This window comes from Anser anser (genome assembly GCF_964211835.1).
Source record: "Anser anser genome assembly, chromosome: 3".
NCBI classification, from domain to species: Eukaryota; Metazoa; Chordata; class Aves; order Anseriformes; family Anatidae; genus Anser; species Anser anser.
Window position 1 is genome coordinate 93,341,183 of NC_139722.1, and position 24,124 is coordinate 93,365,306.

At 42.3% G+C, this 24,124-nt stretch overlaps 1 protein-coding gene across 2 annotated transcripts in view; it reads left to right on the forward strand.

The window, feature by feature from the left end:
* TMEM247 (transmembrane protein 247) overlaps positions 1-24,124 on the forward strand; it is a 96,194-nt gene that overhangs the window by 57,814 nt on the left and 14,256 nt on the right. For both annotated transcript variants that reach the window (XR_014582814.1, XM_083832119.1), the window contains one exon: positions 1-24,124. This exon is cut by the window's right edge and continues 14,256 nt beyond it. The gene's annotated coding sequence lies outside the window, so the exon portion shown is untranslated.

Below are 24,124 nucleotides of genomic sequence, written 5' to 3' on the forward strand. Positions count from 1 at the left end.
TAGAAGGCTAAGGAGAGAGAAAGACGAGACCTGCAGCAGAAAGGGAGATCGTGCCTGAAGACCACCCGCTGTTTTCAGTGCCAACCCTGCAAAGTTCAGCAGGTCAGACGAACCCCAGCGGAAAGAGGGTAAGCACACCGGTAACACTGCTTGCTTTCATTGTCTCAGCTGCGCGACATTAAAACCACATTACACTGAGCATTACCAGCGAAATTCAGCTGAGAGACTGCAAGAGCCCTGCACTTGCTCACGTCGCTGTAGCAGGCAGGGAAGTCACAAAGCCCCGCTCTGCACCCGCCTCCGTCTTAGCAGCTCAGTGTAGGGCAGCGGGTGCAGGATGCCCCGGGACAAGCACGGGACAAGCCCAGCAGCACCGCAGTAGCCCGGCACGGCACCGGGAGTCTAGCCCGGCCCCCTGGAGCAAGGCAAGGTAGGGGCAGGCTGCTCTTAGGGGCAGGCTGCTCGAGAGCAATGGGAGTGACAGCCCAAGGGGAGTTACCGGGCATCCCCGGGAGCGTGGGACACAAAAACCTCGGAGAGCTTCGTTAAGACGCATGGATGAGTGGCATGAAACCCTCTGTACGAGGGGAGGGGATGCTGTAGGTGGTTTTCATGCTCTTAGGACCGTGAAGTTATTTCGCCTATTTCCAGCTATGCAGTCCCAGGATAGGTGTTACCAAGGTAAGAAACCTGTAATAATTTGGGGAAAACTATTTCCAAATCGCTGTTATGAGGAGAGGCAGCAGAAAAAGGAATGATTCTCACTGAGCTGCAGCAATGCTTGGGCAGCACCTGTGTGCTCAGGTGCTCCCTGCCCCTGCGAGCCAGGCTGGCACGGAGCAGGAAGGCGTTGCAGTAAGGCCAGGTGTGTGGGGGGGCCTCCTGCGCACCTGATTTCAGTTAGCAAATTGTCTGTGGTAAAGAGTCAGGTGCTGTTCTGCTTGTGGTGTAACAGGTTGCTGTTGTCCTGGAAAGGGCACTTTTGCTCCAAATCTTTTGGGACTGGTTTAAAGGCTGCTTGCTAGTAGTGATGAGCAGCCAGTTTCCAGGTATGCTGTATGTACTTTGGGTCCACTGGGAGAAGAAACTTTCAGGTCTTCTGATGCTCTTTTAACACTAACTGTGCTGGAGAAAAATGTTCTAGGTCCTGCCTGCTGCCTTCAGCTTTATGAACTGCTTTGTAGGTTGTATGGGATGAGGTGGGCTTCTTGTTGCATTACAATTATGGGAATGACTCCCCTAAGTACAAACCTAGGGTGTTTAAAAGGGTTTGTCTTTGTGTGCAGGTGGCTTGCCCTTCCCCTCAGGGGTGGGGGGTGAGGCCTGAACCGGTAAGTGCTTGCACGTGGGTTGCCACCAGTCACAACCAGGTGTGGGCTCTGGCTCCTTAGGGCAGCCGCATGCCTGCAATCTCAGGACTTGAACATCATTTGTTGTGTTTTAAAACGCCCATTTGACCTAAACTACAGAAATGTACTTGAATTACCCTTTTGTCTGTGCTTTGGGTGTATAAGGGCTATCTTTGATGTGTGTTAGGTGTTAAAAAGCAAGGCACTTTACCTCTCTAGAGATACAATGTCAGTAGAAGCAATAGTGTTCTTGGCATTTCCTTAAAAATCAATGTTTGTAATGCTGTGGTTAGGTTAATGAACTCCATGCTTTGGGGACTTCTTTCTTCTACAGTTCCCAAGCTCCAAACAAGTTGCTTAGCACTTCATGGACTCATCCGCTCTTAATCTAATAGAAACACACAACTTCGGGTGGGTGTTACTGAAACGGTCCTTTGGCTCAAAAGATAAAATCTCCTGAGATTTGTAGTTACCTTGTTGTTGTGAAGAGAAATTAAAGAGACTTCATTGGTGCTTTCTTCCAAGGACCTTACTACTGCTATAGCCTGGTCCAACTTTCACTGAAACCAGTGGAAATCATGCTGTTAACCTCAGTGGTAGCTGGGTTAGCTGTTCTGGCTTTCAAAAAGTACTTCAAGTATTACCACTGTAGAGTCTGATGGGATAGTATGGCTTTAAAAAGTCCCATTACAGCCACAAAACTTGCCAGATATTCACACTGGGTAGCAACTTTGATCAAAGTGGTTCGCTATTTCCCATGGTATTCTTCTGTGGACAGCAGAACCTGGTGGGGTATTTTCTTGCTTTCTTTGGAGTGGAGCTTTCTTTTTTGAGTACTTCAGCAAGTAAAGCAAGAAAATAAGTCCTTGTTTGCTTTCTTTTGCAGCTTTGAAATCATAGTTAAGAACTTTTCATTTAAGACATCTTTCCTCCTGCATTTTTACCCCAAAAGTTTCACTGCTGTTTTTTCTCAATCTTTATCTTAACTTCATGTCACAGAAGTCTCTGAAACTCCTGATATCCACGTGGACTAGCCTTACTGGGGGGGGGAAGGGAGGGGAAGTGACCTCTTTCACCATCTTAGTTCCCCTTTTAATGAAATTGCTCACCAACATAGACAAAAATAGTTTCATGTGGATGCTTGGGACAGAGAGAGGAAAGAGAAGAGGTGCATCTGTACGATGCTGAGGGTGATTGTGGTTGCAGGAGTGGAATTCACTGGACTCCAGTTTTACTGAGTGGGGTGAACACACCTGTGAGCCTTGCCACCTAGAAGGCAACAGCAGATAAGTCTCATGGCGGCTAAGTGTTGGTGTGCCTAGTTGGACTAAAGGACCCAGCAGGGTACTTGTGTATGAATCAGGATCCTGTTACTTAGATGATGTAAAGTAGTACTGTGCTCACAGCTGTTCCTCTATCCCTAGTTTCTTAAGCGTTTGTCCAGTGCTCCTGAAGGACAGCCCGTGCCTCTCCTTGGAGAGCTGCTGTTTGACTGCTGCCCCTGGTCCCCTCAGCTCTGGATGCTGTTTCCTGCACTTCAGCTGGTGGCTCTGCCCTCAGCATTGGTGTAAATAGAGATAAATACTGCACAGAAGTTGGGTTACTTCCAACCAGCTTACCTTGTAGTGGTTACCCTCAACACCCATAAATATGGGATCTCTCTGGGTCTTGGGAACCACCATCATCAATCTGACTTTTGCAGACCCAGGAGTTGGACTCAGTGATCTTTGTGGGTCCCTTCCAACTCGGGGTATTCTATGATTCGATTAGCTGGTGCATAGGCTGGAAGTACAAATATCCAAATGATGACTCTAAAGCATGGAGAGGCTGGAAGCAGTGGGTGTTGGTGGAAAGCTTTGGCCTCTTTCTAGAAGGCAGTCTGCTCGCTGGCAAGAAAGAAGCTACTGGACTGTATTTTGGGGCTGACTTTTCCAGTCTGTCTTTATTAAGGATCTGAAGAAAGGTAAGGAAGACTCTGATTTGCTTTAGTTTTATCTCTCCGATTACTTAAGTGGTAAAATATCTGTTTAGAAATGAAAACAGACAGCAGGGCTGGCTTAGTTTAGCTGTATGATAGTGACTTTAAAAACAAACAAACAAAAAAGCCTGGAAGAACCTTTGTCTTTGCAGGAAACTGCTTTACCAGTGGTGTTCTCCGCCCCCCATTATTTTTGCTGCGCTGGTATTTGGTCTTGCAGAATCTGTGTGATTGCCTCCCACCCTGATCTAACTGCTGGTGAACTCTGAAGTAAGAGAAATGCAGTTAGCTGCTGTAGAATTAATCATATATTTGAAGATGAGGATGTGCTTAACTATATATTTTTTTTTTCTTGGACTGAGATCCATGTGCAGTAGAAAGGAAATATTCCCCTCCCCTTTGAAGCTTGCAGGAGGTTAACTGGTAAGTGTTGGCCTAGACAATTTTTTTCTGACGGACAGTGCTATTTAAACACCAAGCTTCTTAGATACATAGTATAAAACGGGGGCAGGGAACAGGTGTAACAATAAATCCTTGTCTGTGAATCATCGCTAGTCTAAGACTGCCCTCTCTTGGAGACTATCAGCTGCTGCACTGTGCTCACATAGGTGTCTCACAGTAGTCTTCCTTGCAAACCTCTGCTTTGTAACTGACCCTTGCTTTTACGTCGTTTTTAAAATGTTGGTGCTCTTTTTAGAGGAAACTCTAGCAAGTTTCAAAATAATGCTAAACACTTTCTGCCACCTTCACCCCAGGTGACTTTCTTTTCTTACACGTGCTCACACATCCCAATTTGGGAACAAGGGAGGCTGATGAAGGGTTAAAGAGACAATATCTTTCAGAAAAACTGCTTAAATGTAGGGAGCGCAGAATTCCAAGGAGCTGAAGGGATGTAGATGACCAAACCTCACTGAATTTTTGAAAGGATTTTAATATTTAACTGCCTTAACGCCATAAGAAAATTTACTGTTTTAGTATGTATCATTGTATATGCCTTCCTTAACTGATCAAATACAATTTGAAGTCATATTCTGCTTAAAGGTTTCAAGTAACATCATATTAATAATCTGACAGGGGGACCAAGAAGACATTTGGGCATAAAGTTGTCTTTGGCTAAAATAATGCTGAAATGTTTGTTAACATTTAACTGGACTGGCAAGTTAGGCTGGTCGACCCGTTTATCCAGCCTAGTTCTGGTGCCTAGGACAGAAAATGTTTATTTAATTCATCTGTCAAAGGAAGTGTTTTTGGTTTGTGCTTTTCTGTTTGTTTTAAAAAAACAAAGTCCTTCTGGTGATCTAAGGTGACACAAATTTGTTGCGGCTGATTTGCAAAGCATTCTCCTAGCTTGCTGCTATAGCCTGCCTTGATAGATTTCCGTGAGTAGCTTATTGCTTGTTTTAAGGAGAAAATGCATTTGAATATTTCTGCTGGCCTAGGGGCTTGTCCATTTTACTCTTTTGGAACATTGCCAGGCAGCCTGATTTTGCCCCATTCTATAGGATATCCCAAGGTCAGAGGAGAGATTCTTGCACATGTTCATGTTGCTGGGCAAGCCAAATATACCCTTGGCAGTACGAGTGAACCAACAGGTAGAGGATATTAAGGCTTTCAGAAGGGAGGCAATCCAGAGCAGTGCTGTAAGCAGCTCAATAAGATTGTGGCAATTAAACTTCTTTTCAGAGACATTTTCTCAGAGTGAGCCTACCTACCTTCAGGTTGAGAATCATGAGGGGCTAAATTACTTTCTGGCTTGTCTAGGATAATGTTGTTATTAGCTTCTTAATAGAATACTGGAAACTTAGGATCAGCTCAGTTTGCTTTTGCTTTGGTGTCTGGGATGGACAAGGATTTTAAAAAAGCCTTTGAGCATCATGTATTCCTAACAGTGTTCTTCAGCTCACTGAAAGAGTGTCTGTTGTCAGTTCTGCTTCAGTAATTTCAAAGGGAAAAATGCTTCTCCCCCCCTCCCACCCAGGAGAACAAGGAAACGAATTGATTAACTCTTGTTGGCTCACCAAAGTTGTAGTGTCTTTCAAAGATGTCCAACTATAAAGGGTACCGTGAATTTCTGTCTCTGACAAGAGTAGTTTTTCAAGGGTGAAATATTACCTTTTGTGTTCTTGTAGCATGAACAATCTCCTCTTCTGTCAATCAACACTAGAAAATGCCCAACTTTTGTTCTTTTTGCACACGCTGATGTTTGAGAATGCTTTCCTGTGGTGGCAGGAGCATATTCTTTCATAAGCATGCAGGAGGTGGAAAATTATTATGGCCTCAATCCTTAATTCAGAGGTACCGAGTCTGTAGTTGCTCTAATAGCAAGTTTTAGGAGTATCCTTCACTAAGACACTTTAGACTTTAAGCTAAACCAGAACAAATCTTTTAAGATCAGTTGTTCTTGCGGTGCTTTTCAAGCACCAGAATTATAACAAATGCCATCCTGGTAGGATCCAAACTAGAATTGCTGCTGCAAGATTTGGCTTCGATTTGGAATTTCTACATAGGCTTCCACTTCTAAAATACTGTGGTAGTTTGTAGCTAACAAGCCACTAGTGCTGTGGTTTCTAACCACTGAGGTCTTGGCATGCCTCAGGTGAATACCAGGCAAGGCTTATTCTCTTGTATTCTCTTTCTGGCTGGGGAGGAAAAGCAGAAGCACAGGAAGATCAGGGTGTCTTTTAGCGTCTGCTCCACTGATATGTTGGGTCTGATGTGGCTGTGTCAATGTCCTTCCTTCTCCAACACCCTCTGTATCCAGAAATGCTCCTGCTGCTTCTTTTCGTATAAATTGAGAAGGAAGGAATGGGGAGGTGTGATCCCTACAAGCAACATTTCTCATACTGTCTGAATAGTTTTCTGTTCTGTCCCTTTCAGCATTGAGCCTCTTGTGTGACTTTTATTGTTCCCTCAGCCTCGATGTCATTTTTTCCATTCACAGTCCCAGTAATTCTCTTCAGGATTATTAACATCTCAGTCTCCACTGTTCCTCTACATCAAGATCGAGTTTTGCATAAATGCAGCTGGGGACGAGGAGAAAGAGGAAGAGGACAAGGAGGTAGCAGCTTAGTAGGTGACGGCTGCTTAGTAAAGACTTGCTGGGATAAGTTGTTCTAAGATGGATTGAATCACAGTTGTGGTGTTTTGTTTTTTTTTTTTTCATATTCCCTTTTGTAGTATAAGGGCAAAATGTAGGGACTTTTGAACTTAGAATCATAGAATCATCTAGGTTGGAAGAGACCCTTAAGATCATCAAGTCCAATCATCAACCTAACAGAGCTAATTCTACCACTAAATGATGTCCCTAAGCACCATGTCCATGTGTCTCAAACACCTTTAGGGACAGGGATTTCACCACTTCCCTGTGCAGCCTGTTTCGATGTCTAACCAGCCTTTCCATGAAGAAACTCTTCATAATATCTAATCTAAGCCTCCGCTGGAGCAACTTGAGCCTGTTTGACCTTCTGAAGGACAATATCATCAGTCTCCCTTTATGGTGTTAGAGGAGAGCATCTTATGGGCTTGTAGGGTGGTTTAGTCAGCCAGTGATGGGCAGGTTCATGTGAAACGTACGGCTTGGTGTCATTAACCAGGGCAACTGTACAGGAGGTTTCTGTCGTTCTCTGAAACTACAGGGTTTCTGGTCTGAGAAAGTAAACGAGAGAGAACCAATGATGTTTTTGAAGACTGTGTTTCTTATAGAAACAATAACAGAAAAGGTGGGTCAAGAGGGGGTGGTCACAGCAGGGTGCAGCTACAGATTGCATTGTGAGATAGTGTTCACCAGTCAAAGCAGGCAGCAGACATGCAACTGTAAGTTCTTGGAACTACTGACTGGCATCTGGTTTCCTGTAGTTTCTTGTACTGAATAATATGGTTGAGCTCTGGCTGTAGCCTGTCCCTCCCTAAAGGTATTAAGGCTGTCTTTCTTTTCCCTACCTATTGTCACGACTCCTGTAAGAACCTAATATACCCGAAGCCTCTGTGAAACTGAGATTGAAATGGAGCAGACGGATTGAAAAGGGGAGAATAAAAACAAAGCCTCTTCTGGTAAGAGGAGTAAGGAAGACAGCAGAAATGATTGACTGCTGTTTCTACTTCAACAGATGTTGTAAGGTTTTTACAACAGCTCAGTTTTCTGCATTACTCAAACGTTTTTTTTGGAATCTGATGACCTATTTTGATATCAGACTGAAAGTAATACATCCAAGAATCCTAAGCCAGTATCTGCTTTTTTGTTTGTTTCTTAATTATATTTTGTAGATGATATAAAAACATCCATACAAAGCACTTCCAAAGAGTGAAGAGCATATAGTTGTCTCCCTTATTGTAGCCTCTGTCCCTGTGTATTGGCAAGGCAAGCTGCCAAAAGAGTGGCGCTGACAACGACATTTGAGTCCTATTGACTTGTGATCTATTTCCCTCCTTGCTTACCTACAACAATGACCCCAATTTGTTCCTTTTTTGTGTGCATGAGCTCGGTGCTGGGTCTGGGATAAGAAAGTATATTTGCAGTGATTAGTGGAAAACCACATCCATACTGCTTGACTGGCTGCTACCAACGTATATGTAATACGTTCCTCCTCCACTTTCCCTTAATGAGGCATGAATTTGAGTGTAGCTCATCTTCTCATATTCTGTTTCTCAGGAAGAAAGCTGGAATTTTATCTGAGATATTTCCCCTGTGCCCAGTTTGATTGAAAGTGGCTAACAGATTCAAAAACAGTAGCAGCAGCTGAGATGAAAAGACTGTAAAAATGCTTCTTTTTAAGAGCTACAGAAAAAGAAACTAGTGGTGTTCAGGGATCCTCTTGGAAATGTTCTTTTTTCCTCTGCTGGAAGTTAGCTGAGAAATTTAAAACTATTTGACTCTGCTGACATTCAGACAAATAAGGAACCAGGACTGGAAATGAAGCATCCTCTTTTCTGCTCGGTCTCTCAAGCTGTTCCCCAAAAGGTGGCAGTCTCTGCTAGCAGGAATGTGTCATGCTCTGACAGATGGATGTTTTTCCTTAAGGTTCATTCAGTTCTGTGTTCTGCACTGGCTGGGTGTTTTTTTTCTCTCCCCTCCTCCCCCATAACCTTTATCTTTCAAATGAGACCAGCAGCCTGTATATTTGACAAATATTTGACAAATATTTGTCTAGCACTGTAAATGCACACAGACTTAAAAATGACCTTTGAGTTAAACCAGAGCAGATTCCCACATAAAAAGGAATTAGTTCGAGTTACTTTTTTTTCTAAACTGTATAAACAGAAATTATTAGAATGCATGCTATGAATGCTTCATCTCTGCATCTGTGGCTGAACTTCTACAGCTTTTTAAAATGTTGTCACAGCTACAACTGTTCCCTGAAGACTGTGCCAGTGGCCTGGACCTATGCTCTCCAGGTATATGCAAAGTTCCTGGACTTTTCTGGTGTTCTCTCAGTTTGGGGTCAGATCTGAAGGACTTGAAACTGTCCCTGAGTCATAACCCAGACCCTGTGAAGCTGGTGTTCCTTGCTTACTGGTGCTGTTCTGATGGAGCTCTATTTTATATTTCTGCCTGGACTCAGTTGCTCCACAGACAAAGTTATTCCTGAGCTACTGCTGGGTCTGACAGCAGCTACAAGCCTGTGGATGCTGCTGCAAGATCTGGCCAGTGATCATCACGGGATGAGGGGAATGCAGTTCATACCCTGACATTTCCATCCCCCTGCCCCCATCACATCCTTATACACATGATTTCCTCATCTACTTCTGTAGTCTTCTCCCTGGAGAGCTCACAATGAATCTAAGGAAAGGAGTGGAAAATGCCTGCCGAAGCAGCTAATTCTGTCCTTCCATTTGGGGACAAGAAGCCCAAGTTTACCTCTTGGGACACTCTCAAAGACATGCACTGGTTGTTGCTTAAAAACAAATGAAAAACAGACTTCCCAGAGTGGATTTTTTTCTCTTAGGAGACTGGTGATTGTATTTGAGACTCTTTTTGAGATAGGGGGAAATTAACAAGGGTATTCTAGAAACAAATTCACTGGGCCTGAGCTGCTTTTACTGTGCAGACATTCTAATATATCTTTACAGCATGGCAATTCCCATATCAGTCAGATTGGACTAAAAGGATCTTCATATGAATAATAATTCAGACTAGCATTGTACTTCTAAAAACTTCATTTAGCTAAACAGAAGTGTTTGTGTCAGTGTTTCTGCTCCAGGAATGTCTCTCTTATTTTTTTTCCTTTGCCTTTCAAGTATTCATTGGTTAAGAAATCTGACTTGCCTTCACTTAAACACTAGACAACTTAGAGGGAGAATTTTGTTTGCTTCTCTTTTTCTTAAAGAATGACGAACCCTGCAAAATCGTGAGTGCAAAATCCAGTACTCTCCTCACTACTGATTTTCTTGAGGATTCTTTGGTTCCGCTGTTGACAATTGCATTAGGCTTCAAATGATGGGATAAATAGTCAGAAGCCAACAGCACAGAAAATGGCTAAGGTCTGCTCCACATCAGAGAAGGCAGATTAGAGCTAGAGAAGGTTCAGAGCAGAGCAGTAGTGATTGTCAAAGGTTCTGACCAGCTTCTTTGTAACAGCAGATAGATATTGGACTTTTTTTTTTTCCTTGGGAAAGGTGCCACTAAGAAAGGATGGATGAAAGACTTATGCTACAGGCCATGAGAAGATGAGTAGGACTTCATTGCTTGCTGCTGCTTACCATATGAAATTCAGATGGAGTTAAAAAATTTTAGGGAGTCTTGGGGTAAGGATGGTGATTTGTAGCAGTATCTAGGATGCTGAGCAGAGCCTAGAGGTGGTAGAACTTTGACATGCATTTGAGTCCTGTGTTTGAGGAGTCTCAGAGCTGTGAACAGTGTTGACCCTGGAAGAATAATCTTGTGAAGCATTACCACATGCTTGTGCTAGTCTAAAGTGTTTCTCCAAGCAGCTGGTATTTACTAGGGTCAGAATCAGGCTACCTGGGCTTCAGAGACTGATGTGTCTGAGAGAGGATGCCATCCAATATGGGTGTTTTGATTTCATTGTGATTTTTTTTTTGAATATCAAAATAACTTATTTTTACATGATAAGAACCAGTTTAAAAGTAAAATTAGTGTAGTTTTAAGTGCTTTTATTTTTTTAAGTCACTTTATGACTAAGTAATTTTCCTCTGTTTAAAGAAATATTTTAAATGAGTAATAGGAAATTAGATGATCCGGATTATTTCACAATCAGTGTAGAAATTGCTTTCCTTTTTTGCTCTTCCCCTGTTCTTGGCTTGGCCTGTGTAATTCCTCGTTAAGGGCCAGATTCTGGGAGATGAATGTCCCAACTCCCACAAAGTTTCCTAGAGGCATTTGGCAGGGGGAACAAAACCCAACTTTTTCTATTACAGAAGGTTTTTTCTTTTTTTTCTTTTTTTTAAAATTTTTGTTCAGCTGATCACTTTCTGGAGCATTTGCTTTGCTTATGTCTTGCTCAAACCAAAAAAGGAAAGAAAGAAATCAGACACTCTTTCTCAAAAATCAACCAAAAAAAGCCCCCCAGCTATGCTGATTCCTCCCTTGTGGGTATGAGTGCAATGCCTGTGTTGGCCATTCACACACTGCAGAGTTATTTAAACGCAGACAAGATGCCACTATCATTAAAATCTGTCATGACAGTGTTTCCATTAACATTTTAAAAATGGTCCTTTTCTTTCTTTCCTAGTATAGTTCTTGTTTTTATTTGTCTGTTGACATTTGGGACTGAGTGAAACATGGAAACCTACTTGGTTTGATACTATCTAACTTTACAGGGTGGTGGAGTGGTCAATAATCTTTGTGCCAGATTTTTGGTTTAAATTATTTGACAGTGTCTCTTCTTAAAACAAACATAAACCTGGCCCAACTATAATTTGAAGTATTAATACAGTTAAGTAAGTATAACACTTTTCCCTTTGTTATACTTCCATAATCTACTAGGGAATAAATTTCCTAATAAGATAAGGAAAGGAATGAATGTTAAATGCACAATGCTTTAAAATAGACCTGGAGTTCTAGTTTCTTGGATCTCTGCAAAGATGTTTGGATCAAAGCTTATTTCTTTAATGACAAATAAATTGCATTAAGCACAATTATATGCCTTTCATAAAGATTCAAAGACAGAGCTTGTCAGTCATGCAAATATTTTGGTACATGCATTACAGGTTTCTTCTGGGCTGGGCAACTTCTAATTTAATTTAAGAAATGAGTAGGGGAGAATCATATTTATAATAATCACTCTTTCAGAATAAAAGAGTAGGAGCCTGTTTGCTGACTTCAGTGAGCTTTAGATCAGAAACAAAATTATCGCCGTTATCTCTAATGCCCTTAAAATTATTGTAATAAACTTCCTTTTCTTCTCTTCAGTACCCACGTGCAAAATCTTGTAATCTCTGCTAATTTTGAGGCAACAGTTTCCCTGACTCTATTAGAGGCTTTCCAGAACTGTGTTAATGAAACAATGAGACATGACAGGTTGGGTGTTATGGTCTAATAACGATATGCCTTGGAGGTTAATGGCACTTGGCTCACAGCCTCATGCTAATAGTCAGTGAGCGCAGCTAACTGCCCAGGTGTAACATTATTAATTTATTTTGGTTTACTCCAGGCTGTATGTACATCATCGAAACATGCCATCCTTCATTCTTCTGCCCCAGTGTTGCCTGGTGTTTGAGGAGAATGACAAGGTTTCGCCAAATAGAAGTAGTGTGTCTCAAATTGGTGACTTTTTGAGTGAGTTTCTTTGCTGTGTGCAGGGAGCTGCTTCCTGCAGGGAGGACTGGAGCTGGGATGGGGTGATGGGAGCCTTCATCCTCTGTGGGGACAACCAGCCCAAGGTGCTGTGCGTCCACAAATGTTGCGCTTTTTATGTACTTGAATGGCTGTGTGTTGTTACTGCCAAGAGAGGTAATGATATGCGACCAGTGAATAACATGCATATAATCAGCTCAAACCTGGGAGAGAGGGAGAAGGATTTTGAGCTTAGGTGGACTAGTTTTGGAAGAGGAAGAAACCCCAAGGCTTAAGAGCAAACTGCATTTATAAGTTCTTTTGGGTTACTATTCAGCCCCTCCTCCAAATCCTTCTGCTCTATAGAGATAAGAAAACTGAAACCAAACCACCTACTTCATATTGTGTTAACACCACCACATAGGCTTGGGGATATGCAGCGGTGTACTGGGTACATATGCTGCTGCATATGATGCAGATGCCAACCTTAAATGAGATTCCACCACCTACGGTTCTGATTTTTGAGTTACTTAAAGCCAACTGCTGCCCTACATCTTGCAGAAAAGGGCCCAGAAAAGCAAATTCAGATCTGTTTCTTACCCTTCCTGATGAATTTTGCTTGTGGATAAATAGGCTTGGGACCCCAGCATTCATTTCAGTGACTGCAAGTGTCATCATGTTAAATATGTAGAGAATTATTTTTTTTCTACTTCAAATCAGTTGCAGAAGTGACTAACAGTCACTTCTAGGATGAAGTGCCTGTAAGCAGCTACAGTGATGCTATATATTTTGGTTAATGTTTGTCTAGTAGAGTGATTTCTTTATATGCTATGTTTTTTGTTTTATTAGTGTTAAAAATAGGAGCTTTTCCTAGTAGTCGTATAACTAGGCCCTGTGGTGATGTTGTCTGCTGATAAAAATAGACTGTTAAATGTGAGAAGGAACTATGAATTCATTGTGCAAAACAAATCCCTTAAATGCTATCCAGAAAAGGGTAGACAACAGATTGGGAGTAAAGAATATTAATATACGGTCATTGCAATATAATGCCTTCTAGCCTAATTCCTCCTGCTTGAAACTTCTGTTCCTGAAAAGAGTACAGACAGAGCTCCTGTGGGGTTGCTGCTGCTCTGTTCTCCACCGATGTCTGGAGCAGTGTCGCTGCATGAGAGCGCTGTCTGCGACCTACCCACATGGGAGACCAGGTGGGCCACGCTGGAGGGGGCTCAGGAAGCCAGAGCTCTATTTCTGGCTCTGTCAAGGACCTGGTGTATGACCTGGGGAAAGGCACTCTGCCTCTCCCTGCCTGCGTTTCCTTTCCTGTTTATGTAGGCTGCACACTTCTCAGGCAGAGTTGTCACTGTGTTTAGTGTTGAATGTCTAGGTCTCGTCTCTTAAGGGCTGTGGCCCATAGGCCTGATGGTGAATAAATTAAGAGACGGGGAGGTCCATCGTGATCCCTGATGAGGGAGTTGTTGCTGGTGAACAGCAAACACATCTGCTCTTTCCTGTGGAAAATAGATGGTTCTCTTTGTCATGACTTATTTTGTTGCCTGTTAAGTTGTCTTGATCTAAGTTCCAGAGACTTATTAGTGTAGTAGCCACTGCACTATTTTTTATTTTTAAAGGTGAGAATGGACTTGAGAAGGTAGGGTGCTGAAACAGTAATTTGTAGCGTACAGCTCTCTCTTTGGGAAATAGAATATATTATAAAATGTGTTTGTGGTATGGACTAGGGCCAACAATTTCCATATGAGTAGTAGTAATTTAGAAAAAAAATACCTTGCTAGGGGAAAATATGTGGTGATGGTTGCGATGTCCTGAGATAGGCAAGGCTGCTGCGTCTGCATGGCCCCAGGTCCAACCAGGGGCAGGGCTGACTGTGTCTTCCCAGAAAGCACATGCCCACAGCACACGTATACACCGCATATATACATGACTGGCCACACAGATCCCAGAGGCACACAGAGCACTCATACAAACAGACAGTAGCAGTGGCTGCATCCTGAGGTTGCAGCCCTGCTCTGGCGGCTGGTACAGACTGCCCCGCTCCTGCATGCAAGTGCACATAGACAGAGCTGGCCAGGGACTCCCCTGGCCCCATGCTCTTGACCCCAGAGACACCCCTGGCTCCCAGGCCAGTTACCTACTCATTAGCTAGTCCAGTTTGCTCTTTGCTAGCACTCGCACACCTGCACTCACTCTGGGGTTGTTGCACGGCGAACACGTGGGCCTTCCCACCCATGGGCTGACTCCAGTTGCTGGCACTTGGATCTCCATACAGGCACATACGTGAAGAATAGAAAGTACTTCACCTTGGAAAAGGTGGAAATGAATTAAATAAGATGGGACAGATTATGCTGCTCACATGCAGAATATGACCAGACAAATGTACCAACCAGCCACCTGTTGTGGTGGTTGTGACCGACCTTTTTTTATCCCTTTGTCTCTCTATTTTCCCATGTTTGTTCACCCCCAAATGACCTAAATCCATCCCTTTCCCACCTCTGATGCCTTCGTAAACATCCCACAGTAAGTCTCATGCAATCCTGAAATGCTCTTCCCCTGCATCCCATACATACGGGCAGCAACCCCTTTCCATACAAAAGGTGCCCTAGTGTTGTCTCATCAGCCGTCATTGGTTATGTTCACACTGGAGCTGAGACTGCTGTGGGACAGCCCTGCAAGGGCCCTGGATGGGCAGTCCCTTCTTTAGAGCCCTTAATTTGGGTTCCCACCTGTCTCCTGCTCATCTGGGCTTGCAGAGGTTGGCCCCTGATGGGCTGATGGCTCCTGGGCTGGGCCTGGGAGGAGTCAGGGGCAGGGTATTATTGGGCTCTGCTTCCTGCCATTGCAGTGCTCTTCTGTGAGTGTGCAGACAAACTTCTATCACATAATCTAACACACCTGAGGCTTTCTTTTTTAACTTCATAAATGGCTAGGGAAAATGTGAGTAAGCAGGAAAATCCAAATCTGCAACTGGTTAATCCCAGGCCACACGATATGCTTAATGTCTGAGAAACACATGTATCATCTTTGTCAAAATGATATAGTGAAACCCAAGGCAATATAATGTAGCTACTTTTGCATATTAGCAATTCAACTTTCGCCGTCTATTATTTTAAATATCGTTCTTTAAACCGTAAGTACAAAACCGTAATTAGTAGGCAGAGCAGATACGGCAACTTCAAAACCAGAAATCAAGCGATGTTGCCTGAGGCAACATAACCGCATCTTGGTTGTCACTAGCGTGTTGCAGAGCCCATAATGATACACGGAAGTGAGTGACTTCATGGGAAGATGAGATAGGAGGCATCTATGAAGGCTAACACGATTTCGGCACAAAAATTGAAGGGATTTATCTGCTGCTGCTGGTGTTGGTAGCAAACTCGCAGTTTTGTCTTTGTGGTGGATTAGGTTGCTTATCCTGCCAGTTATTTGTCAGCCTCTCCTCTGTAGCAAGGAGAAAGCTGGCAGGTTCCCTCTTCCATTCCTGTATCATCTAGTTACCAAACTCTTTGTGAGCCCCCAGCCTTCTCGTCAGCCTGGGCAAATGTCAGCCCCGAAAACAAATCTGCTTTCCAGCCTCAATGTTTGCAGAAATGGATTCTTGTCCAAATAAACAAGCAAGCTGGAAGAAATGCACAAATTGTGAATCTTTCTCTTTCGTGCGATGCTGGGTGGTGGTTGCGTGTTTAGCACAGAGCAGCCTTGTATGAGGAAACACTCGCTCCAATTTGAGCAGGCTGGGTGCGGGGCTGTGGCTGGTTAGAGCTCATGCAAGAGTTGTGTGGAAATACAAAGTCTACGGCAAGGCAGAATCGGATAATCTGATAGCATCTCAGGTCTTGTCCATACTGAAAAATTGCACTACCCCAACTATTCCAGAGAACTGTTTTTATGTAACCCACAAATACGGTTGAACTGGTACTGCCGGTGCTGTGGTATTTCACGTTAGAATGTCTTTCCCATTCCCTCCTGCATGTGAACCATGAACTACCCTGGTACAAGGCACTTAACTAAAGCTGTTGTTTCTGTGTCATTGTACCAATGGTCACAAACAAAAACGCTTTCTCACTGTCACAGTGGCTGCATGCTATGTGATGCAGCATGACCACGCTTCGCACGCATGTGCGCGTGTGACAGTATGTATAAAGCCTGACTGAAATCAATAGACCTTTACGTGACTGATAACAGAAGGAGCCTTTTAAGTGAAAACCACCACAGATGCAGTCATCTCTGCGCACTGCCATCCACAGGCCCCGAAAGCTCAGCCTCCCGCCCTGCAGCCTCCCAGCAGCAGCTACATTGCCCCGGGCTTTGGCAGGGAAGGAGCCAGGATGTCCTGGAGGGCAGGGAGGCTGCTGTTGAAGTGCAGCTCGGCCTCTTCAGCATGCCTTTTCCCATGCCGGCGCTCTGGAAAAGGAGTGTGTAGGGATGAGGATGGGGCCAAAATGGGTTACTTGGAATAGCAAAAGTTAAGGTCGTGAAATCTGTACCTGAAGCATAATATAGAAAGAGAAAATGGCATTAATGATAACGCTTTGTGAGGCGCAAGGGAAAGGTGGAATAGGGTAAACCATTATGCTGTTGCTTAAAAAAATCCCTTTTATTCCTTGTAGATTATTTTCCAGGTACAAGCACGTAACAGCAGTTAGTGGTGAGGTGCCCTGTACCAGCAGCACTCTGTCCTCTCCCCAGACAGAAATTAGTTTCATTGTTCTGAACATTTTCAGATTAATACTATAATGTTTACCTGCAGAAAACTGGTTATCTATGATGATCTGGTTAAAGCAAGAGCATTTCAAAACAAAGCATTTCAAAGCAAAGTTAAAACATAGATAAAGGTATTTTTTCCACTGGTGACCTGATTATCCCCCTCTATATTTTTTATTCTGTATTTTGATTGGGTAGTTTCTAATTTATTTTCCCTTCCTCTGATAAATAATTTTTAGATTTCATTGAGGTTTTCTGAACTGAAAACTGATGCCTGGCGCTTTTTTCTTTTCTTTTTTTTTTCTTTTTTTTCCCACGAGAACCTCTCACTTTGTGGTTGCTTGAGGAAGTTGACTTAAGCAATTTAAAATGTAGTCGTGGCTTATTTAGAAAGAGACACTGGCCGTTAACACAAAAATACATGCCTAAATATGCTAACAGGTGCTAGAGCTGTCTAATCACATGATGGCTACAGGAAACCTATTAACCATAGTGTTTGGGTTAAAGACAGGTCATACTGATAAGTAAATACAGAAAGTAAAACTTTTTTGCTGTATCGTTTCTTCTTTCTTTTTTTCCTCAGTTTTCCTTGCCACTGATTCCACTTACAGCTGGAAGTTGAAGTTTTCTGTGTTCTAGATTTAGTATGAAAGGCTGTGACACTGATTAAAATCAGTGACAGTCCTAGCTGTAGTAGGAACAGAAATAGAGGTGTGAGGTTAAGCAGATGTCAGCATTCATTATGAACTTCTGTGCTCTTTCAGGTTTCAGGTCACAGTTTCCAAATTCTTTCTCCACGCCACTTGGTGTCTATAAAATAAAGCTCGTGGAAAAAATAAGGCTAGTGACCAACTGCTTAGATTGTCTTTGGATTTCATGTAAGGCAACTTCTTTTGTTTTGTTTTGGATCTAGAGCTTTTTTTCCTTGTTATAAGGAGACAGCAATAAATAAATACATAAATCTTTTGACTAGACTTCATAATTTCAGCTTCACGAAGGAGGGGCCCTCTTCCATACTACCTGTTCTATACCAGCCCTACAGAACACTGGCATGATCAGAAAAATAAAAAAATATTTTTTTTTTTCTTAGAGAGTAGGTCTGCTGGCTTTCTGCGGCCCAGATTTCTGTAGGCAGCGGATCCCTGGTGCTTTGCCTTTAGGTGTGATCCAGTGCATTTCACACCCTTACTACTGACGTGCTTACTGATCGAAGGTTCAATGTGCATGGCACCATTTCACACTTATGTTTGATTTTATTTATTTATTTCTAGTCATAACTTCTAGATGATATAAATTGCCTCATGGCTCATGTCATCTTGACACTGTACCTAATTTTGAATCATCAAAACATGTTCATGGAGCACTTGGAAGCATGGAACAGCTTGGAGCAGCATGGAACAGTATTTTTTTTTTTTTCCCCCTGTTTGAAATCTACTTCCTGTGAGTCAAATCCCAGCTTCTCTGGAGTCTCCGCACACTACATGTTGTTTTCGCTTGAAGTTGTGAATCCCCCATCCAGATTTTCCAACTCCTGTGCAATTAAAAATGCATATGATCAGCTGTAGGAGAAACTGTAGAGAAGGGGGCAGAAGAGTGACTTGGTACTATGACTACAGCTTGCTTTGCTGTAGTCACTCATCACAAGTCTATTACCATGTTTGACTGGAGGAAGTATTCTGGAAGATCTGGGCTCTACGTTTCAGTAAGGGCAGAAAGAAACAGTATTTTGTGCCAGATTTATAACAACGGTGGCAGATTTTTATATGTAGTGACTTTTGTTAGTAGAAAATAAGGGTGGAAATAGAGTTATCAGAATGTCGTGTCACAAGCTGGAAACAGTGCAGATCCAGGCAAATGAGATGTGGAAAAAGGGTATTTGCATTGCAAAAGTGCTCACAGTTCTCTGCTACTCCGTGCATTATTGAAAAAAGCCACAACAGATGCAGCAATATCAAATCTCTTCCCCAGAGAAGAGGAAGCCACCTTCTATAGTTCGTAACAATGCTTGTAGGCAGCTAAAATTTCACTTGTAATTGCTTTAAAATGGCTTCCTTCAGGAGAGAATTTGGAGACTAAGTAGACATTATCATTGCTCTTTTTACATAGCCTCATGTTATTCCTCACATACGTGAGGAAACAGATGGCCTTCTCAAGAGTTTTATCAGTGACGCTTTCCTCCTTAAGTAGTCCTGTGCTCCAGTCTACGTGCCGTGGTGGTCCCCGCTGCTCGTGTCCTGACTCAGGTTTGGATCAAGCTGGGTGACTGTTCTACCAGGGCAATAATAACATCAGGAGAGGAAAGATGGGCATGGTATTAAATTCTGCCCAGAGAGGCATACTGCTCTGTCCACTACAGATACTTATCTATATATAGGATAGAGTTTGAATGTTGAGCACCTCTTCTGGAACTATTGTGGGTACATTGGTAGCAGGGCCATTACATTCTAGACATGCAGTGTCCTTGTCAACAGCTTGGTGGAAGTTTTGAAGCTGGCTAGAACAGAAGACACTGATCTGTGGCAATCACACTGCACCTATCTCGAGGCAGTTTTACGAAAAGGCCTGTTGATGTAAAACATGGAAATTGAAGATTGTGTGCCTCAGTCACAGAGGACTGAATTAGAGCCTTTCATTTCTAAATACACATCCCTCTTCTGAGGATTCACAGGGAGCTTGTGCAGAGCCTTTTTTGCTAAGCCAGTCAATCTGTGCTGTATTTTCTTGAAAGCACTTTTGTAGCCTGTTGATGTTTGATCATCTCTCCTCTCCTGTACAGGTCTCTATCAAGTGCCTTACCTAATGCAGACTTCTAGAGTTTGCATGCGGGTTGCCAGCAAGCATAATAGAAATCCAGGATTCAAGTGACTGAAAGAAATCGGGTTTTACTTTTATTGTAGGATTGGAGCATGCCCAAGTGATGTAGCAGGCACTCCTTTTCACTTGCCCTGTTCTCTTTTATACTCTTTCCTCCCCTACTATACCACAATCTGTCAATCCTGCCCTTCTCACCAAGCAACTTTTGCAAAAGACAATCAGAGCACTGAGCAGAGTTTTCTGAAAATACAGCATCTCTACCTCTACTGTTCCCGCTTAGGTCATTCCAGCAGTGGTATCAGTCATTGTCCTTGAGAAAAGATAGTCCTTGGAAGCTGGAGAAGGGAGAGATGCAGCTGTGGTTCTGTCCTCTGCCGTCTAAACAAAAGGTGTTTGAAGATTTGTTTGTGGCTCTCTGAGATGACCGCAGCACCCTGGAGGTAGATGGGAGGCTAAAAACCAGCACACCCTTCATACTCTTGCATGCTTGAATGCAGTGCAGGAAGTTTAAATCGCTCTGATCGTGTTACTCTTGCTAATAGAGGCTCCCTGCTGATATAGAAAAATCAATAAAACAGTGAAGGACTGACAGTGTATTTGGCCTCCTGCAAGAGGGAAGATATTTTGTTACAAGGCGCACAATACAATCGGTTAGGCAATGCATGTGAGACAAGAGGCCTGGGATAGGTGATCTTACAGGTGTGTGGGATACCTGGTGAGCCTGAATGTGGCCATCTGCATAGTTATGAGTCAAGTTCAACTGGTTCACTGAATGTGAATGAGGATTGAGACATGACTACTAAAAGCAACAGATGTATCATAAGATACTAAAGCCAAAGTACAAAAAGTATTTGAACATTACTATGGTTCTGTTGACACAAGAAAATACTTCTGTGCTCTACTGAATCCATGCTGTTCCACAATGAGAGGCAGAATTGAAAGCCTTAGATTTCAGAGATCCTTATCTTATGTCCTAGGTCCTGTTGAGCTGCTATTTTGTTGCCATTGCCTGGTAAAATATTTATTTTCTGGAGTCTGTGGGTTTTTGTTTTGTTCTTTTTTCTTTTTTTATATATAATTTAATTCCTTGTCTAAAGTACTGAATGTCCATAAGATGGGCTATATACCTGGAAATAATTAGAAAAACACTAAATAGATAACCAGGAGGAAGTCCTGAGAGACAGAGCACGGTGAAATACCTTACCTGGAAAGAGTTTACAGCAGTTCCTTTGTAAACTGGTATTTGGGTGTGGTTCTCACATCCACATTTCTTTTGTGTCTAAAGCAATAACAGATCACAGAGATATTCACCTGAGTCCCGTAACTATACATTAAAGAATAATAATAATAAAAACACCAAAAAAAACTTGAAGTATTTTTCTTCTTCCATCCTCACAGCTGCATTCAGGAGCAAAGTTTAACAAAGTGCTCTTCAATTTTGTTGCTTTTAAATGTTCACAGTGAATGTGAAAGACCATTTGTACACATTATAATAGGGAATATTACCTAAAGAATTTTAGTCTCTGAATACTTAAGTATTGGTCACTGTTCAGTATGACCATTTTCACTTTATTCCCAGAGAAACTAAAGCAAAAAATGCCTGTGTAATTTCTTCTCTGAGCTACACTGGAACTTCACGTCAGTGTAAGGGATAAATTTAACTTCAGTCTCACAAGCAGAAGTCTGCATTACTACATTTTATATTTAAACCTACATTTTAGCTCAGAATTTAAAATAATTAAAAAATCTTGTGTGCTTCTCTGACCACATATGAATAATTCTTTGCTCGATTTTTATTTTATCTGATTTTGCTTACTCCTCCACCCCCATGCTTATGGTGAAGCAGGTATGATTACTAACAAAATCTCCACAATGTTTTGGCACCATTTATGCTTATAAAGATACATCACATACTCAGCCTTCTAGGATCAGTTAAACCAAGGAAAAGTGCTTACACTAATTCAAGTGGTTTATAGAGGTGAAATACCTGGTAATATATGAGAATCCTTAGAGGGCAAAGAAGTGACCAAGAGCACTCACACACATGCTCTCCCATATCCCCAGCAAACCATGGTTATAATTCAGGAATTCAAACCTGAAAATCTTGAACAGAACCAAAAAACAAGAGGTGAATACTTCAACCTTGCAAGAACATCTAAATGAACAATAAAGAGGAGGATAATGCATACTTAATAGGAGAGAGTGTAGTTTTAAAACTGGGCCAGTAGGTCTTACCTCTGTGTTAGAACTCATTTTCCACAGGATGTGTGGGAGAGAGTTGATGGGGAGGGGGGAGGTAAAGGAAAAGCTCCAGCAGTGCCTTTAAGACCTGTCATCCCCCCGTGACAAGGCTATGTAGATGACCCAATGAATAAAAACCAACAGTTCAGGGAGACAAGGTACCTGTGATTTCAGTACAAGACAGGTGTGCCTTTGGCTATGAACAGTGACTGACATTTGAGAGTGGGCTGTGTGATTACTTTTAATAAAGAAAATCTGAAGCTCAGTAAAGATGTGAAGAACTTGGATGGAAACCTGCTTACTGGGCAGCAAGCCATGTGAAAGAATAATTTCCAGCTTGCTTGTTTGCTTGTGAATGTTAAACTGTATAACACAAGGTTACTGCCTGTCCAGCAGTTCCTTAGCAGTATTAGGAGTTCACTTTGCCCTCTCCGTTTTGGGGTTCTTTCTTAGTTACAAACTTGCTTTCATCTGAGTAGATGATCTACACTGTCAGTTGTTGCATGGGGAACAGTTCATGCTCATATTCCAGAGAGAAGAATCCCTGATCCTGATTTTAGGAGAAATACTAGTCCTAGCATGCTGTCAAAAGCCATGGGGCTATCAAACTCGGTGCTGTGTGGGGCATGCAAAATTTGAGGTATCAGGGATGCCAGGTCTATGTTTTGTCTGGTGTGTGAAGGGTGAGGGCGTGAAACCTAATAGACAAAATTAACAATGCGTTAGCTAGTCCGTAGTTTTCTTTCATCTTCTTTCAGTGAGCCTACATGTGTCTAATGAGGCCTTTCTATGTTACACCAAGATCAAGGGCAGCCCCATCCTCAGGGCAGTTTGGTGGTGGCTCTTAGAAGCCCTGTGCAATAATCTACTTGACCTTGCCAACAGAGTGAACAAGGAGAAAGATTGGCTCTCACAAGCTGAAGATTTATCTTTATGAATACTGTGGCCAAAGTGCACACGAGGTTGTATCTTGAGAAGACAGCTCTAACCACTTAAAGAAGGAAGGTATTTTTCTAATCTCTAGTTTCTCTGAGATTTGCTGTCCATTATATGGATTAAAAAAAAAAAAAAAGCATACCAGAAATAGTGTTTCTTGCCAGCATCTCAGGCAGTTGAGTATTATAAGTGATAATTATGCTTCTGGCAACAGGTTAAGCCAGATGTTCAGGAGCAGCAGCTGTTGGCAAAGTTAGCTGTTTCATGGTGTGATGGAGTGATTCTTGGCATCTTTTGGGGGAAAGAGGGCATGAAAATGGGGAAAAGTTACATAGACTATAAGGTGCAACAATATACTATGATGATAGAAATGTGTATCAGTAGTGGAGAATGGAGAAACTTGAAAATGATGGCAGCTCTGAAGAGGATAGAAAAATACCTCCTGGGCGTTTTTAGTCAGTGATTTATGCTTATCAAAAAGAGCCATTAGGAGTGGCAGCTGGATCTATTTCAAATAGTCTAGCTCTGGATTGTGGGAATATGGCCTAGAGGCTTTTCTTCCATCTTAGGTACTCACAATTCAGGCACTTGGGATTTCTTTACTAGCAAATTTTGTGAGGAAAGGAAATAAAAAGTTACACTGGAAGGTCACAGATACTTTACCACTGATGCGGTGGAGGGGAAATGTATGATTATCTTGGGTCTAAGATTTCTTGAGCCCTCTTGTACTTGTGTAGTTCTTCTGACTCTCCTTCATAAGCAGCACACGAGGCATGTCAGCAATGCTGGGAGCAGTCGCAATGAAAGCCACTCACGATCACAGTGAAGATTTTCTGAGCTTCCCATAGATAATTGGATAGTGCAGAGAAAGCTTTTGAAGGAGCTTTAATCTTGAGGGCTCTCTGTTGGATTCACAAGCCAGTTTTTAACACTTGTCTCTATGGACAAGACAATGCGATGAGTTTTTGGGTTTATTTGCATTTTGTGCCATGCTTGAAAATGTTCCAAATGAGATAGTTTTGCATCTATAAGTATGCCCAGACAGTCCATATTGTCTCAACTCTATATTTGCATAAATAATAAAGTCTCCAGACCAGAGTTATTTTGAGTCTTGTCATCCCTGAGAAGGGCAAACAATTCGCTCTCTCCATTAAATGCATTTTCTGCAGAGTCTGTAAGGAAACTGAGTAGCACAAAGAAAAACATATGTATTTGTGTTTTTTCCAACTACAAAACTTTAAGTGGATAAGGTTTACATACTGTGTGGTGTAGCTGTAACTAAATGTGATATAATTCAGCTTTATTTATCATTCAGTCTGAGATTTAGGTTATGTTTACATAACTGAATCGTCGGCATTT